This window comes from Bos indicus x Bos taurus, chromosome 4 (genome assembly GCF_003369695.1).
Source record: "Bos indicus x Bos taurus breed Angus x Brahman F1 hybrid chromosome 4, Bos_hybrid_MaternalHap_v2.0, whole genome shotgun sequence".
NCBI lineage: Eukaryota > Metazoa > Chordata > Mammalia > Artiodactyla > Bovidae > Bos > Bos indicus x Bos taurus.
In genome coordinates, this window is record NC_040079.1 from 114013321 (window position 1) to 114032169 (window position 18849).

Consider the following 18849-nt stretch of genomic DNA (forward strand, 5'->3'; position numbering starts at 1 on the left):
ATTGCATTCATCTTTTACAGTCATCTCCTGCAAAGGAGATAAATGTTTATACATACAGTCAGAAAATGTGAAAATTGGAACTTAGACTACATAGGTGTCCAAATATATACAGCTGCCATTACAACTAATAATACTAGCTAATAATTTCAGACACTTAGCTCTGTGCTAGGCATAATTCTAAGCATCTCACTTATGGTGGCAGAGTTCACACACACAATACACACACACACACACACACACACACACACACACACACACATACATGGTACTATTATTGTTCCCTTTTACAATTGGGGAAACCTGCATATGGAGAGTTAAATAGCACACTCATGGCCTCAGTTAATAAGTGGCAGAGCTCAAATTTGAACCTCAAACTAAACAGGGTCCATGAGCTTAACTACAAGGCTATGCTGAGGGAAAGGGGACAACAGATGATGAGATGATTGGATGGCATCACTGACATGATGGACATGAGTTTGAGTAGGCTCTGGGAGTAGGTGATGGACAGGGAAGCCTGGAGTGCTGCGGTCAGTAGGGTCACAAAGAGTCATTCAGGACTGAGCAACTGAACTGAACTGATAATGAGGAGAAAGTGGGGTGGCTCACAAGCCTAGATCCATCTCCAAGGCACCAAACACAACTTCAGCACTCAGTATTGTTATTATAATCAAGCTTCTACCATTTCTCCACTCCCTCCCTCAGCCAGGCTTTTATTCTCAAACACTCACTGATATCCGCTCTGAGCCAGATGCCAGACCGTGAGGATGCCAGATTAAAACCCCCCACCCCTCTATGTCTGCCTAGAGACACATGTTCACATCCTCCCTTAGCCTCTCAGACAGCCGTGTTTGTCGTGGAGAACAGGACTGAGTCCCCCAAGCGCAGGCAGCCCCTTGTCCAGCTCCTGCCTCGTCCTTCCCCATCCTGACCACACCAGCTTCCTCTTTCTACCAGGGCAGCTCTTCCCAGAGTGCTAGCTCCTGCCTTCTGCCTCGTGGAAGCACACACCACTGGGCAGTGCAGCTTAACCAGTTCATGAGCGGACTCAGTCTGAAGTCTGGTCTACCGCCCTTAAGTTCTCTGATTGTCTGAAAGGCTCTATTCTGAGTTCTAAATCAATGCAGCATCCTGACCTGTATCTATAGCGACACAACTGGCCTGGTTCCCTAGCTGATGGGAGGCAGGGCCCCTGATACTCACTTGCTTTGCTCAGAACCTTCCCCGAAGGAGGGGCTGAGCCCAGGGAGGGGGCATCAGGGATGCACTGGGCAGGGACCAGATGCCACAGACTTACGCTCATGTTCATAAAACGTGCCACACAGCAGTTCTAAAGTCATCACTGTGATGTACCAGGTACGTTAGCAGAAAGGGCTTCATTTAGGGACCAAGATTGCCCACACACCTTGCCCTCCAGCTTTCTAAAATTTCCCATGATGGAACATGGCAAGTGTCACAAATGGAAACCATCTCCAAGTCCAGAATTGTCAAGGAAAAGTTTTCAGGAGTTCAGGAGCTAAGAAGACTCCAGGAAGCTTCTAGCAGGCGATAACCAGGGGCCACCCCTATGTGTGATAGTACAGTGCTTCCTCCTCCAGCGACTCCTCCAGTGATCAGGCTTGTTCACTGATGACCGCTTCCAAGGCAGTAAGTTCCACGTTGATTTAGAATGTTATATTAATTTCAGGTGTATGGCAAAGTGATTCAGTTATACATGTGTCTTCTTTATCAGATTCTTTCCCACTGTGGTTTATTACAGAGTGTTGAGTAGAGTTACCTGTTCTATACAGTAGGGCCATGTTGTCTATCTGTTTCACATATGGTGATGGATGTATGTTAATCTCAACCTCATAGTTTATCCCTCCCACCTTTCCCCTTTGGCAACCATAAGTTTGTTTCCTATCTGGGAGTCTGTTTCTGTTTTGTAAACAAGTTCACTTGTACTATTTTTTAGATTCCACCTATCAGTTCAGTTCAGTCGCTCAGCCATGTCCAACTCTTTGCGACCCCATGAATCACAGCACGCCAGGCCTCCCTGTCCATCACCAACTCCCGGAGTTCACTCAGACTCACATCCATCGAGTCAGTGATGCCATCCAGCCATCTCATCCTCTGTCGTCCCCTTTTCCTCCTGCCCCGAATCCCTCCCAGCATCAGAGTCTTTTCCAATGAGTCAACTCTTCGCATGAGGTGGCCAAAGTACTGGAGTTTCAGCTTTAGCATCATTCCTTCCAAAGAACACCCAGGGCTGACCTCCTTCAGAATGGACTGGTTGGATCTCCTTGCAGTCCAAGGGACTCTCAAGAGTCTTCTCCAACACCACAGTTCAAAAGCATCAATTCTTCGGTGCTCAGCCTTCTTCACAGTCCAACTCTCACATCCATACATGATCACAGGAAAAACCATAGCCTTGACTAGACGAACCTTTGTTGGCAAAGTAATGTCTCTGCTTTTGAATATGCTATCTAGGTTGGTCATAACTTTCCTTCCAAGGAGTAATAAGTGATATCATATGGTATTTGTCTTTTTCTGTCTGACTTACTTCACTTAGTATGACAATCTCTAGGTTCATCCATGTTGCTGTAAATGGCATTTAATTCTTTTTTATGGCTGAGCAGTATTCCATTGTATAAATGTACCACATCTTCTTTACCCGTTCATCTGTCTTTGAACATTTAGGTTTTTCCATGTCTTGACTATTGTGAACCGTGCTGCTGTGGACACTGGGGAGCTTTGCGTCTTTCCAAATTAGAGTTTTCTCTGAACATACACCCAGGAGTGGGATTGCCAGATCTTATCGTAGCTCTATTTTTCGTTTTTAAAAGACTCTCCGTATTGTTTTCCATAGTTGACTGCACCAATGTACTTTCCCACGGACAGTGTAGGAGGGTTCCTGTTTCTCCACAGCCTCTCCAGCACGTGTTACATGTGGACTTGTTGATGACAGCCATTCATCATTGTCCTTCATTCATCATTGTCCTTGCCAGGGATACCTCATTCTAGTTTTGAACCTGTGGAACTCTTTAAGAACTCAACTCACTAAATTAGAAGCTAAGGAGGTGTGGTCTATAACAGACATATTTGCAGAAGTCTTTCAGCAAAATTTCAGTGAGGAAACTGATCCTCACACTCGGCCTAGTAACTGCCAGGGCTGGTCTACAGTCCTGGGTTCACTGACCGTGGGTTTGCTGTCTGTACTTCTACACACAGGGCACCTGACTCTGTCCATAGCCAGGTCCTCAGACCCTGGTGGTTACTGGGGGCAGGGCCCTCAATGGGCTCTGTCCTCAGAGAGCTGGGTCCCCAGGTCGACACCCTCCTCCATAAACTGAAAACCTCTATCTCAGGGGAACTTCCTTTTCAATTGCGGGGGTGGTGTAATTCTTAAAATCAGTTTGTATTTTACAGTCAGAGACGCTATCCATGCACTAAAAGTCTTTTCCACTCATTGAAAAATAAGCTGGTTTGGCTTCCTTCAGGCTCATCTTGCCCTTTTCTAGATGGGAAGGCAGGATTGCAACCTTGAGGGGGCACTTGATTAAATTCCACCCCATCCTCTACCAAGTCCATTTAACAAGGGACCCCTATCCCCTCCCTCACTTCCTGTGGACACGTGTGTTTGTCTGACCTAATAGCATGTGGTCACAGTTGGAGCCAAGGAGACCGGGTGAAATGGAGCTTCACTCCACCTGCTCTCATTGGCAAGACTGGAATGGAGGCCTTTCAGCTCTGAGGCGGGGATTTCACCTCTTCATAACTCCGTGTTATGCTAACTAAACTTCTTGAGACAAAGTCCCTTTTTCGCTTAAGTGGGTCATTTCTGCTGCTTGCCATGCAGACCGTAACACCCTGTTGCCGTCCCCACCACATGTGCTCATTCTCTTGTCACCGAGTCCTGATGATTCTACCTGTGAATGAAGCCTCAGAGTCCTCATCCTGCCCTGCCTGGACCACCACGGCAGCCCCATGACTGGTCCCAACACCCAGCTCTCCTGCCTGCACCCACCTTGCTCCTGTCACACATGCAGCCATGCGGTCAGCCTAACCCAGACACTTGATGGCCCAACTTCTGGAGTCCCTGCCTTCCTTGAGGGCTCCCTATCATCAGCTGGACCAAACCCCCAGCACTGCAGGGCCTCAGGGCCCACTGTGATCTGCCCCACCTCCTGCTTGCCACTTCCTCTTCTCTCCCTATATCCTGCCCCGCCCATCACCAGGAAGTCAGCTTCAGTAACACTGCATGTGGTTCCCAAAACAAGAGAGGACCTTGACCTCCAGGCTTCAGTGCAGACTATTTCTTCAACTGGGAATTTTCCTCTCTTCTTGTTCACTTGGCAAGTTCTCACTCAAGCATTGAGATTCCAGTCAGATGGTGCTTCCTCCATGCAGCCTCCTCGGGTTTTCCCTTTGTGCTTTCTGTCTTCCTTCCACTCTGGAGCCCTGTGGGGTGGTTGAAATCTCGCACTCTGTGGTCAGACTACAGAGACGTACATACTGATCCTGTTTCCTGATGGTCGCATCACCTGGCAGAGGTCATTTACCTCTCTTGACCTCAGTTGCCCCACATGGAACATGTTCCTTCATAGGATTCACTATGAGGACTGATCCACATTGAGCCTGTTGGCACCTAGGACAGAGGCTCAGTAAAGCCCAGTACTGTCATGGCCATTACCTCATTATCTCATACACTGCGCTGCTCACACCTGCATTTCTGCACTGAACTCTAGGCAACTCCTTTCCTACCAGAGGCTAGATCTTTCCACATACGTGTGCCCAGCACTCACAGCTCTGGCACAACTTGCTTTGGGTAAATGCGTTGGCTCAATGCCCAGCTGCAGCAGAGCCTGGCTGGCTGATGCTGGCAGGTTTTGAATGCACTTTGCACTTTGTTGAACCAGAAAAGGAAGACTCCCTGGGGGGAGTCTGTGAGACCCACTTCTTGTGGTCTTTGCTGTCAGTAGAGACCTTCAGAAACACCATCAATGAAAGACAAGCCCTGATGTTTTAGTTCTTGTGATGCTTCCGAAACTTTGCCCTTGAGAGCTGAGGGCAGAGGTGGGACTCACCACATCCTTGATGGCTGAGGAAGCACCCAGGAGTCTGTTCAGAGAAATGGTCATGGTGGCGAGCTCTGGTCTCCACGGTGAGGGATGCCTGAGGAAAAGGGAACTGAAAAGGGCAGAGGTTTCTGACACAGCAGGCCCAGCTGGAGTCACTTTTCTCTGCTGGACTGGTGGGGAGCATCCTACGTTAGGCCAGGTGCCACCCAGGCCCCTATCGGTGCAGTCATCAAGAGCTTGTGCCACAGCGTCAGATGGAATTTCAGCTCCATCACTTAATAGGCACCTTATCTATGAATCTGGGGACTTTCTAACATCTTCAAACCTCCGTATCCTCAGATGTAAAATGGCAAAGTAATGCCTACTCTATGGGGCCACTGAGAGGATTGGTGTCCTACCATCTAAGAAAGATTTTCTGGTATTCCTGTCCTGTACAGAAAGTGCAAATGATGATTGTGATGAATATGCATTCTGAGACATTTACTGTATTTTAACACATATTCTAGATCCAGTGGGAAACTCCGAGCAGTTTGGGAAAAAAAAAGCAACATAACTTTTGGAGAATAGCAGCAAAGATTACAATCTACATGAGAAACGGAGGCTAATCATTGAGTCCTTTTATGTCCCAGGCAGGATGCTAGGCACCTCATGCTTTGTCTTGTTTATTTCCCCGGCATCCAAGGGTTATACACCAAAGTGTTTGGAAGCTTCTTCTTCCAGAGATTCTTGGGATGGGAGACCCAGACCATGCATCCAATGGGAGTGGATGAGCATCTGTATTTGAACATCTCTGTACATTGATCAGCAATAACGGGGTTAATGATGCTCTTATGCAAAGAGTCTCAATTATGTCTCAACATTAACACCCATTAAGATGAATGACAACGCATTATAAGTAGCGTTTCAATTTGAAATTGAAATTGTATCAATTAGCCTTTAAACTAGCCTAAATAAATTCCGTTTGTTAGCTCAAAAATGATTCAAATGCCATGGTTTTGAATAAGAGGTTTTAAAAAAGTTTTTTTTTTATTCTCTTCTAAAAAGTCATACTAATAATCATCATATCTCTGTGTATAGTCTCTTAAGAGAGAAGAGGAACAGGGGCCATAGTCAGTAAATTATTCCAGTTGATGAGGGGTGAGCAGCAGTTATAAGAAGGGTGATTTCCCAGAGGGGGAAAGGAGCTCAAGGAACGAGAGTCCGTCCCACTGCTGCCGAGGGAGAGAAATCTTAAACTCTGGGAAGCGGGGGCCTAGAAGTTCAGTGGGTCTTATGATGCCACAGCCTCTCAAAGCCATCCTGGGTCCAGCCTTCAGTACATCCTCCACCCCAGGCAGGACCGGGCAGGTCTGTGGCCCCAAAACTAGAAGGTATTCCTGTTCTCAGTTCCCATCCGGCCCCTCCCGCTGCTTCCCTTTGATGATGCACACGCCCGCCTCCCATCTGAGCTCAGGCACCTCTGAAGACATCAGTACAACTCTGTTCATCTCTCCAGCACCCCCAACCCCTTTACCTGGCAGACATGTGCTAACAACACGCAGTCATGTAAATCAATACTCCATCCTTTAGCCAATGGGCCAGCTCACTGACGTGTACACATATTCAGTGCTTGCCTCTTGATGAAACTTCAAAAATGTAACTCTTCACTAGCTCAGACCAGAACGCTCCTCTCTGTATTCAAGCCCAGGGGTGGACTTTGGCAAAATGCAACCAACATCCAGGCCTTCTGCCTGATGGTCATGGGACCGGCACAGGGTTGGACATGAGGGTCACAAAGAGGAAAATGTTCAAGAACTACCAGCTCTGGCCCCCTGCGGGCTGCAGGGGTGTGGTGCTCACGGGCTCCTGCTGCGGGAAATCCAGCTTCTCCTTCCGGTCCTGGAACGAGGAGCAGCTGGAGCAGAGGGATGAGCCCCTTCCTTATCCTCCTAGTTGCTGCCCTCAGCGTAGCTTACCTGACCCTCAGCATACCCGGGAAGTGGGACGAACACAGCCAGTGTGCAGAGGCGCCCACGTGTCCTGGCCCCGCGCTGGGGACATCATCACAGCACCCTCCTCGGACTCTCCATCACCAGCCCATCCACTCTGCTGAGGGTGACACTCAGCTCCTCTCTGCTGGCGCAGGGCCCTCAATGACTGCCAACGTTTGAGGATGGGCAGTAGAGCATGCTGCTCATGCCCTTGGCCCGAGTGTCTTGCCTCCCTCCACACACACACATACTTTTTGAGAATAATGACTACGAAATTTTTATTAGGGATTAATAGGCCAGACAAAGGCCCGTCTAGTCAAAACTATGGCTTTTCCAACAGTCATGTATGGATATTAGGGAGTTGGACCATAAAGAAAGCTGAGTGCTGAAGAATTGATGGTTTTGAACTGTGGTGTTGGAGAAGATGTTTGAGAGTCCCTTGGACAACAAGGAGATCAAACCAGTCAATTGTAAAGGAAATCAGTCCTGAATATTCATTGGAAGGACTGATGCTGAAGCTGAAGCTCCAATACACTGGCCACCTGATTCGAAGAACTGACTTACTGGAAAAGACCCTGATACTGGAAAAGATTAAAGGCAGGAGAAGGGGATGACAGAGGATAAGATGGTTGGATGGCATCATCAGCTCGATGGACATGAGTTTCAGCAAGCTTTGGGAGGTGGTGATGGACAGGGAAGCTGGTGTGTTGCAGTCCATGGAGTCGCAAAGATTTGGACATGACTGAGCGATTTGAAAAGACCCTGATGCTGGGAAAGATTGGGGGCAGGAGAAGAAGGGGACGACAGAGGATGAGATGGTTGGATGGCATCACTGACTCCATGGACATGAGTTTGGGTAAACTCCAGGAGTTGGTGATAGACAGGGAGGCCTGGCGTGCTGCAGTTCATGGGGTCACAGAGTCAGACACGACTGAGCAACTGAACTGAACTGAACTGAATAAGTCCCATTAACTGCATGAGGCAGAAAGTAAACCAACGGACTGACAGGTGGTTCTGTTTCCAAAATTTTTTTAATTGAAGTATAGTTGATTTGGGCTTCTCTGGTGGCTCACTGTAAAGAATCTGCCTGCAGTGCCAGAGGTACAGGTTCAATCCCTGCCTCAGGAAGATCCCCTGGAGGAGGGCATGGCAACCCACTCCAGGATTCTTGCCTGGAGAATCCCATAAACAGAGAAGCCTGGCGGGCTACAGTCCATGTGGTCGCAAAGAGTCGGACATAACTGAGCAACTAACACATACATAGTTGGTTTACAATGTTTCAGGTATACAGCAAACTTATATATATAAAATTTTTTTTTCCATTGTAGGTTATTACAGGAAATTGAGTAGAGTTCCCTATGCTAAACACTAGGGCCTTGTTCATCTATTTTACATATAATAGTGTGTATATGTTGAGCCCAAACTCCAAATTTGTCCCTCTCCTCACCTTCCCCCTTTGATAATCATAAGCTTGTTTGTTGTGAGTCTGAGAGGCTCTCAGACCACTGAAGCCACCGTTAGGGAAGGACACGCACTCGAGTCTGTTGTGTTTTCTTCCCTGGAAGGCGCTGAGAGGCGCCGTGGGCCACAATCCGTCTCCGTGTGGTGAAACTTCTTATCCTTTTGTAAAACTGTCTTATATCTGAACCCCCATAAGGCCTTTGCTTCTTAAACGTGTTATGGAATATTAACGAGCTCTAAGTAGCTTGTTTTTCAGGACAGGACCAACCAAGCTTCGCTTTACGCCATTTGCTTCCTTTCTTCTTGGACTTCTTGTTTCTCTCGGGTACCTGGGACAGGCTGGAATCTCAGCTCCAATGCGGCTTGGCCTTCTATCCTTAAGCATACTTAGTTTTCAAATGAAGTACAGCTGATTTGAGGAGAGCATGGCAACCCACTCCAGTATTCTTGCTTGGAGAATCCCATGAACAGAGGAGCCTGGCGGGCTACAGCCCATGGGGTCGCAAAGAGTCAGACATGACTGAGTGACTGAGCACAGCAGAGCACCTCGCCGATTTACAATATTGTATTAGTTTCAGGTATACCATGTAGCGATTCAATATTTTTGTAGACTATACTCTGTTTGAATTTATTATAAAACCATGGTTGCTTTTCTCTGTGCTAAACAATATATCCTTATTGTTTATCTATTTTATTCATAGTAGTGTACCTCTTCATCCCATGCTCATAATATGCCCCTCCCCCTTCCCCACTGGTAACCATAAGTTTGTTTTCTCTGTCTGTGAGCCCGTTTTTGTTTTTAATCTTTGAAAGGCTTGGTTTCTTTCTCTATAAGAGAGGTACGCTAATAATACCCATCTTGACGCAAGACAACCCTGGAAAAGAGAAATCCTCACTAAGCGGAAGTGCATGCTTTATGACAATGACACCAGCCCCATGGCCGTAGCCCAGAGACAGCGATGCTGCAGCGGGAAGGATGACGGGCTGAGCGGACACCCCTGTGCTTCACGAGCACTGGTTATATGACCTGGACAAACAAGCTCCTCTACAAGGAGGGGTGATGTCTGTCTCCACGTGTCTTCCACCCTTGCTGTCTTCAAAGGCACCATGGAACTGGGTCTGAGCAGGTTGGCTGTTAGCCATGCACGTCTGAGGAAGACCCCACCTCCGGGAGCCCAGGCTTGTTTATGAGATGGGGACAGTGGTCCCCGCGTGCTCAGCACTGCTGGGAAGCCAACACACTCTCTGGCATACATGCCTGGCATGTAGCACTCAGGAAAGAGACATGATACATGAACCGAGGCAGTGTGAAATCTGTGAACCATCTTCACGGCTCTGTTTTGTGATGACATGACTATAGGACCGTCTGGTGCAGATGCAAAATGGAAAGAAAGAAGAACAGTGAGTGTCCCCTCTTGGGAGAAGACCGAAGTCCCCACTGTTCCTCTTCCTGGGCCCCCACCCCCACCATTTCAAAGTGCACATGTGGCTTCATAGACCACATGCTGGGGGCCAGAATGGATTTTATTTGCAGAGAGGGCTCAGTCATGTCTGGGGAAAGACATGTATGAGTATCCACATTGTGTAATCATGTGAAACAGTGAGAAGTTGAAGCTGTTAGTAAAAGTAAAGAACTCTGAAATTGGCCTCCCTTACTTAACAATTGAGTAGCCCCCCAGGACATCTGTTTTCTCCTTGGTAAAATGGGGCTCTGAGCACAGACTAGCTCATGGAGCTCCAGAAGAATTAGGTGAGATACTGTGTGTGGGTATGCTTGGGAAACTGTGTTAGTCACTCAGTCATGTGCAACTCTGCGACCCCATGGACTGTAGCCCACCAGGATCTCTGTCCATAGAATTCTCCAGGCAAGAATACAGGAGTAGGTAGCCATTCTTTTCTCCAGGGGATCTTCTGACCCAGGGATTGAACTCAGGTCTCCCACAGCGCAGGCAGATTTTTTACCACTGAATCACCAGGGAAGCCTGGTAAACCATAAAGCTCTGTGCAAATCTAACAAGATATTACAGGTCCAACCTGGAAAATACTCTTGGAAATTTCCTGGCATAGTACCCTGGGGCATCCTAGAGCCAGGAGGAGGCCACCCTCTTGTAGAAGAGAAGCCCTTGATTAAGCGCCCACCGTCGTATTGCATACGCACAGGCTCCGACCCCTCCCTGTCTGGAAGCAGACCTGTGTGCACCAGCTGTGTCCCGGCTCCCCTCCGTGGACGTCTGCCTTTTCCTCCAGCCACGGCCTGTGGCCGGTTGTCCTCTGGGCTTGCTGACGGCTCTGCGACCACACACAGAAAGGACCCCTGTCTGCTGGCCTGTCCTCCTCAGAGGCAGATGCTGAAGTTAGGCCCAACGAAGAGTGTGAGGGGTGAGGGCATCAGGGGGTGCTTCTCCTCCCCAGGGCTGGAGCCAGAGGACAGATGCCCCTCCTCTGTGACCCCAGGAGCATAATCCTGGGTTCATCCCACAATCCCCTCCAAGGGCCCTGACTGGATGGAGCCCAGCCCCTGAGCTGGACTTTGTCGCCTCTCTCTTCCCATCCAAAATCCCGGGAACCACACTCCCTGCCCACCGGCCCTTGCCTCCCTCTCTGTGTTGCTGGGAACCCAGGCTTCATCTCTGAGCCAGGGGGCTGCCCCCAAAGAGGACTCGGCAGTCCCCCTTCCATGGCACCGCTGGCTCCCCCTGAGCTCAGTCGGGTCAGACCTTGATGGAGCTTCCACATGACTCGCTTAGGAGACAGCTCAGAAAGGAGCACAACTTGGCTGAAGCTTTTGCATCCTTGCCTCCACACTGGAGGCAGGAGTCTGGCAGAAAGAGCAGTGCTTAGGGGTTAGAAAGTAAGGCTGAAAAACCAGCTCCATGAGTGACCTCTGGCTGAAACTGGGCAGGTCACTTCAGCTCCCTAAGCCTCACTGCTCCCACCTGTGAAGCTGGGGTAATAACCCGGCTCACTGCACACATGGTGATGGTTACACTAGATGATGGGACAGAGCCGTCAGCTGACGCCTGGTGACTCTGATGAGGACAACTCGCAGCAGTTTGTTACCCAGTGCTTTCTGAGTTTGCTCTCTCTGTATAAGGATGGAGAGTCTCTCCTGTGTAATCCTCTCCCTTGATATTTTAAGGCAGTAATAAAAAAATCTCTGACTCCTTTTACCATTCTTTCTGAATTTGTCTCTTCTCCTCTCTTCCCTGGAGCCTTAATTGACCCTTTATTATTCTCTTGCTCCTTCGTTTTCCATTTCCAATATAGTTCCAGGCGGGTAACTCTAAAGCTACCGCGTGAACCTGTCTAACCATAAATACAATTTGACAAACTATTTCCAAGCAGCCAGTAACACGAGAAGGGAGGCAGCCCTCGCTTCTCATCTCATTGAGCCTCACGCATCCTTTCAACGTCCCCGCAGAGCCCAGGGAAATGGTATGATTTTGCTTAGATTTCAGACAATAAAAACCGATCATCAACCTGGGCACCGATTTTCAGACTTGCCTCCTTTCTTTGCTGCTTAGAAGAGTCACGGCCATTATGAGATTGATGGTGCAGGTCCAGGACAAAGAACCCCAGAACCTGCAACTGGTGTACACGATGTTGTTTGTACCAAGAGATTGATGGGGACTTGGTTTCTCATTATAAGGCCACTGAACTGGATGAGGGAGGGGCATCATCAGGAGAAGAGATGAAGGCAAACAATAACAGAATTTTTAAAATAACTTGTATTGGAATATAGTTGATTTATAGTGCTGTGTTAGGTTCAGATATACAGCAAAGTGAAGCAGTTATATGCATACGTACATTCCACTCTTTTTAGAATTCTTTTCCCATATAGGTCTTACAGAGTATTGAGTAGAGTTCCCTGCACTATTCAGCAAGTCCTTACTAATTATCTATTTTATATATAGTAGTGTGTATATGTCGATCCCAATCTCCCAATTCTTCCCACCCCTTCTAACCCTCTGGTAACCAGCAGTTTACTTTCTACATCTGTGACTGTATTAAGCTAAGTTAGCTAAGCTAAGTCGCTTCAGTCGTGTCTGACTCTGTGTGACCCCATAGACGGCAGCCCACCAGGCTCCCCCGTCCCTGTGATTCTCCAGGCAAGAACACTGGAGTGGGTTGCCATTTCCTTCTCTAATGCAGGAAAGTGAAAAAATGAAAGTGAAGTTGCTCAGTCATGCCCAACTCTTCGAGACCCCATGGACTGCAGCCTACCAGGCTCCTCTGTCCATGGGAGTTTCCAGGCAAGAGTACTGGAGTGGGGTGCCATTGCCTTCTCCAATGCATGAAAGTGAAAAGGGAAAGTGGAGTCGCTCAGTCGTGTCCAACTCTTCGAGACCCCATGGACTGCAGCCTACCAGGCTCCTCTGTCCGTGGGAGTTTCCAGGCAAGAGTACTGGAGTGGGGTGCCATTGCCTTCTCCGGTGACTGTATTACTGATATGTAAATAAGTTCAATTGGACCATTATTTTTTAGATTCCACATAATAACAGCATTTAACCTTTGCTAAAATTTTTAGAATGCCCACAGATAATTCTTTCATGTGATATACAGAAAATGCCAGGGTATTGACTTTCCATCACTTTTTCTACAGGTTGTGAGCAAAAAGGATCCATTAGCTGTGTCTGGAGAAGTCAGCTATTTTTACCTACTGGAGTGAAAAACAGTTTTCTCTCTTGATATCCGTATGTGATTTTTTGTGAAAAAAATAAAATCACATTTTATTTCTTATCATTTGCCTAAAGTCAAATAAAAGGTCACTCTATCTTTTCCTGCCTTTTGAGAGATTTAACTCAAATGACTACTTGTCTATTTAACAGACATCCTTTTCAAGGTGGATTTCTGCTTCTGCCACACAAAGTTGCGGTAGAAGTAATTAAATGAATAAAAATTTAAAACCAGGTGTTCGTTGTTTAAACACTAGTACACCTGATGTGTAGAGAAAATTAAGCCCTGTCTTGTTGGTGCCCCTTCCTGGCTTCTGCAGTCCCAGCCACCTCTGTTGCCATCTCACACTCTCACAGTAATATTCCTGGCACCTCCCTGATTGGACTCCCACGAGCATCACCTGTGCGGAGGTACGCCCGCCCTGTTTCTCTGACCACCTTGCACTGCAGCCGTACTGGGCTCCTCAGCACAGCCCCAGCTCCCCACCACCTCCACCACGCAGAACACTCAGTGGAGACATCTCCCTCAACTTGGCAGTTCCTTCCATGCTCTCCAGAGCTTGACCAGGAGCAAGAGACTTCCACAGGGGTGTTTTTTATGGCAACCAATGCATGTAGTATATTTAATGTCTCAAGGGGAGAAACTCTGATTCTTCATTTGTTTAATGGGTCTCATGTAAGGCCAGGCTGTGGAATGGGGTACAGGACAGGGCTCTTTAGGGAATGAGGAAAGACGCAGAGATGGGGAAGGGGTGGGACAGAACCACAGCTGGTCGTGACTGTCCTTCCCCAGCATCTAAGCCACCAAAACACCTGAAGCACTCAGAGAGCAGCCTCCAGCTTCAGGCAACAAGACACCATGGGGTAGCCTGTGCCTCAGCCACAGGGTCCCAGACAAACCCTATGAAGGGGAACAATATTTCATGCTGCTCATACCTTTTCCCCACAGCTACTGAAATCCTCTCCATCCTTCTAACACCTGTTCAAATGCCAAGTCTCAGAAAAACTTCCCCAGATTTCCACAGCTGGCTCTGTAGTTCTTGGAACAGCAAGGCATCAGCTCGGGGTGTGTAACAGACACCACAGACTGGAGCCTAAACCACAAGCATTTATTTCTCCTGGTCCTGGATGCTGGACATGCAAGGTCAGAACACCAGAAGATTTGGTGTCTGGCAGAGGCCCGCTTCCCGCTTCATGAGAGTGTAAAAGTGCTGGCCGCTCAGTCATGTCTAACTCTCTGTGACCCCATGGGCTGTAGTGCACCAGGCTCCTCTGTCCATGGAATTCTCCAGGCAAGCAGACTGGAGTGGATAACCATGGTTAAGACGCCAAGCTTCCACTGAGGGGGTACAGATCCGATTCCTGGTCAGGGAACTAGGGTCCCAGTTGCTGTGCATCACAGCCAAAAACAAAACAAAGCAAACAAAGCAGAGAAGAGATGAAGGGCCAATACACGCTTGACGTGGAAGAACCTCAAGAACACTGTGCTAAGTGAAAGAAGCCCGAAACAAAAGTCCACCTATTACATGACTCTGTTTCTATAAAATGTGCAGATTAGGCAAATCTACAGAGATGTAGACTATTGGCTGCCAGGGGCTTGGGGAGGTGAGTTGGGGTGGGGGATATGGTGATTACTAGCAGGTACAAAGTTTCTTTTTCGAGTGATGAAATATGTTAGTTCATGGTGATAGCTGCACAGTTCTGTGAATATATTAAAAAAACACTAAATGGCACAGTTTCAATAGGTGAATTTTACTGTATGGAATAATATATCAATAAAGCTGTGAAAACTTAAATAGAGAAGAAAATAAAAAGAGAAACCTCATACCTATTTATGGGCTGAGCAATGGCATAGATCTGTTTAACAAGACAGGAATACCCATTTCCTGGTGGTGAGAGCTAAGAGCTCGGCCTGACCATGATAGGATGGAAAGACACCCACACAGACAAGCTGACTATGAGGGTGGAGGTGAAAGCCTGGATCTTCAGGGAGTGGCCAGACCAGCAGAAACAGAATTGGGGTAAAGGGTGCAAGCACGGTGTTTGAATCCACAGAGCTGGATGAGGTTCAGGTAAGGGCAGGTGAACAAGAAAGAGGCCCAGATGGGGGTTGTTGTGCCCAGCAATATCTCAACACTAAGCAGAGAGACAGAAAAGAAGCAGAGATCAGAGGAAGAAAATAGGGTAAAGGTCCCCAGAGGCCTGCAGGAGAAGCAGATTTAAAAAGGAAATGGTGCTGAACACTGGCCGGAGGTTGAATTAGATAAGCTCTGACTGTGTCTTTTGGGTTGTGGCCTGGAGCTCCTCAGTGCCCCAGCAAGAGCTGCAGGGGCCAGGGGGCTGGATAAAGCACAGCAGGGCTGGATAAAGCACCCAGGAACCTCCCTGAAGGGAACTTGGTTGGACAACCAGGAGGAAAAGGGCAGAGGAGCAGGAGAGGTGATATGGGACCAAGAGAGGGTTGTTTTCGTCTTCTTCTTTTAGGATGCCAGATCCCAAAACATGTATGTATGTGCATATCCATGATTTAACACAAGAGTAGTGTGTGTGGCAGAATTTCTTTTTCCTCAAGAGATCTAGTCTTTGCTCTGAAGACCTTCAACTGATTATATAAGGCCCACCCACAAATGGAGGGCAATCTGCTTAACTCAGTGCCTGCAGATTTCAATGTTCAGTTCAGTTCAGTTGCTCAGTCATGTCCAACTCTTTGCGACTCCATGAATCGCAGCACATCAGGCCTCCTTGTCCCTCACCAACTCCCAGAGTTCACTCAGACTCACATCCATCGAGTCAGTGATGCCATCCAGCCATCTCATCCTCTGTCGTCCCCTTCTCCTCCTGCCCCGAATCCCTCCCAGCATCAAAGTCTTTTCCAATGAGTCAACTCTTTGCATGAGGTGGCCAAAGTACTGGAGTTTCAGCTTTAGCATCATTCCTTCCAAAGAACACCCAGGGCTGATCTCCTTTAGAATGGACTGGTTGGATCTCCTTGCAGTCCAAGGGACTCTCAAGAGTTAATCTCATCTAAAATATAAACAAACAAAAACCCTTCTTAATAACATCCAGAGTGGTTGTTTGGCCAAAGACTGGCCACAGGAACCTAGCCAAGTTGACACCTAAGATTAGCCATCACACCAAGTGAAGATTAGACATTCAGTCTGGGTGTAGGTGGATGTGCGTGGACCAACTGATGTGGGTGGACCTGTCAGTTAGCTGAGTCCATTTTGCTGATATTCAGTATGGGGCAGGGCTTCCCCGATAGCTCAGTTGGTAAAAATCTGCCTGCAATGCAGGAGACCCTGGTTCCATTTCTGGTAGGGAAGATCCACTGGAAAAGGGATAGGCTACACACTCCAGTATTCTTGGGCTTCCCTTGTGGCTCAGCTGGTGAAGAATCCACCTGGAATGCTGGAGGCCTGGGTTTGATCCCTGGGTTGGGAAGATCCCCTGGAGAAGGGAAACGGTACCCACTTGAGTATTCTGGCCTGGAGAATTTCATGGACTGTATAGTCCATAGGGTCTGAAATAGTCAGAAATGACTGAGTGACTTTCACTTTCACTTTAATATGGGGTAAATTCCAATCCAGACAGCCTCCACGGCCCCGGCTGGCCCTTTTCCTTCCCCTGGAGTCTTTGCCTACACACCCCTACCTCTCCATTCTGGCCTTGGGGGTCTCTGTGTTTCTGGATCACATGTATCTTCCCAGGATATGCTCTTAAGCTTGCTTCTTTGCCAGAATTATATGTGAATAGATCTTAGATTGAGGACAAACTGAGATTCAATTTATAATAAATTTCTTCTAGAACTGCACTAAAATGGGAGAATTTAAGTGTCACCTGACCACTTCTGGGGCTTCCCTGGTGACTCAACTATAAAGAATCTGCCTGCAAGGCAGGAGACATAGGCTCGATCCCTGGGTCACGAAGATCCCTTGAGGAGGAAATGGCAACCTGCTCCAGTGTTTTTGCTGGGAAAATTCTATGGACAGAGAAGCCTGGAGGGCTACAGTCCATGGGGTTGCAAAGAGTTGGACCCCATAGAGCATGCACACACAGGAAACGGTGTGTGACCACCCCCAGCGTCCCTGCCTTTCCCACCATCGTCACAGTCAGCTCCAGGCTGACCCATCCTCCAAGCAGCCCCCCAAGGAGCTCTCACTTCCCCACATCCATCCTGGTGGGGGCTGTCAGCTCCTGTCATGTCTCCAGGTTTCTAGAAGCCTCCAGCCAGCTCTCGATGAGATCACTGTCAGAGCTTATCCCTTTTAGGCTCAAATCACAGCTACACTCCAGACTGTCACCTCTAATGACTCTCCTCAGGTTTGAGGCTAACACAGGGGATCACCATGTAGAAAGGAAGCATGTCAGCTAGTCCTGCTCCTGGCATCGCTCAGACACTCTTCCTGCAGCCCCTCCTGAACTCAGTTCAGCTGCAATGGTGCTGGGGTTCCCCCTTCTTCCTCAGGATGTCCCCCCAGACTCCAGCTCCATCATTGCCTCCAGCCACAGCCTCAGAACACAGGTGGACTGTGTCAGTCAGAAGCCGCTATGCAACCAAAAGGAGCATCAGATTGCTCTGCGCCCAAGAACAGAGAAAGAACCTTCTGCCAGACTGATTCAACCCCCCGAGACTGTCTCCAAGTAAAAATAACTTATTCGTCTTTGAACCAGCGGGTCCACAAGGCCTGTAGGCTGTGTTCCCTAGTCACAGGAGAAGCTGGGCCCTGGGAACCCGGCACCACAGACATGTAGCCAGGGCAAGAGGCAGGGAGGTTATTGGAGGCTCAGTCTTGGTGAGTCACACCATCGAGCCAGACCCATGTGGGTGACAGATCCCAGTCCCTCTGACTCACCGCCCTCCGTGGGCACAGGGCACCTCCTGCCCACCTTGGTGGGCGTATGGAAATGACAGGCTGTGACTAATGGAGGCACTGCCATCAGCCCGGGCACTTAGTTGTCCAGAGATAAGTGACGTTCCGGTTCCAATTTCTTTTTTGAGCTTAACATGTTGCTGGATATGTAAATACAGTTTGAAAACCTTACATGTAATTTCCAAATCTCTGAGAACTTATTTGAATCACAGAATAAGAAAACAAGACAGAATGTGTCTATTGTATCTTTATAACTAAGAGTATATAGGCTCACTGATGTTAAAAACAAACCTATGGTTACTGGGGTGGGAGGGAGGGATAAATTGGGAGATTGGGATTGACATATATATATCACTATATATAAAATGGATAACTATGAATAATAAGGACCTACTGTAGAGCACAGGGACCTCTACTCAATACTCTGTAAAATCCTATATGGGAAAAAAATCTTAAAAAGAGTGGATATATGTATAACTGATCCACTTTACTGTACACCTGAATCTAATACAGCATTGTAAATCAGCTATACTCCAATTTAAAAAGAAGACTTTTTCCTATTTTGCTTTTCACAGAAAGAGAATTTGATGAGCCTGCCATGAAGCACAGTTCCTAGTTATTAAAATTGACTGTAAGGAAGAAAACATGAGCTGAAATTTCTCTCCTGATCTTCCACTCTTAATGAGTAGCCATGAGCAAATGTAATTACAACCTTGCCACCAGTAATGCTATGTCTGTAGGACACAGTTTTCCGGGATGAAATGATGAATCCCCCATTCAAATCTGTTAACTGCCAGGCATCTCTTTACAATGG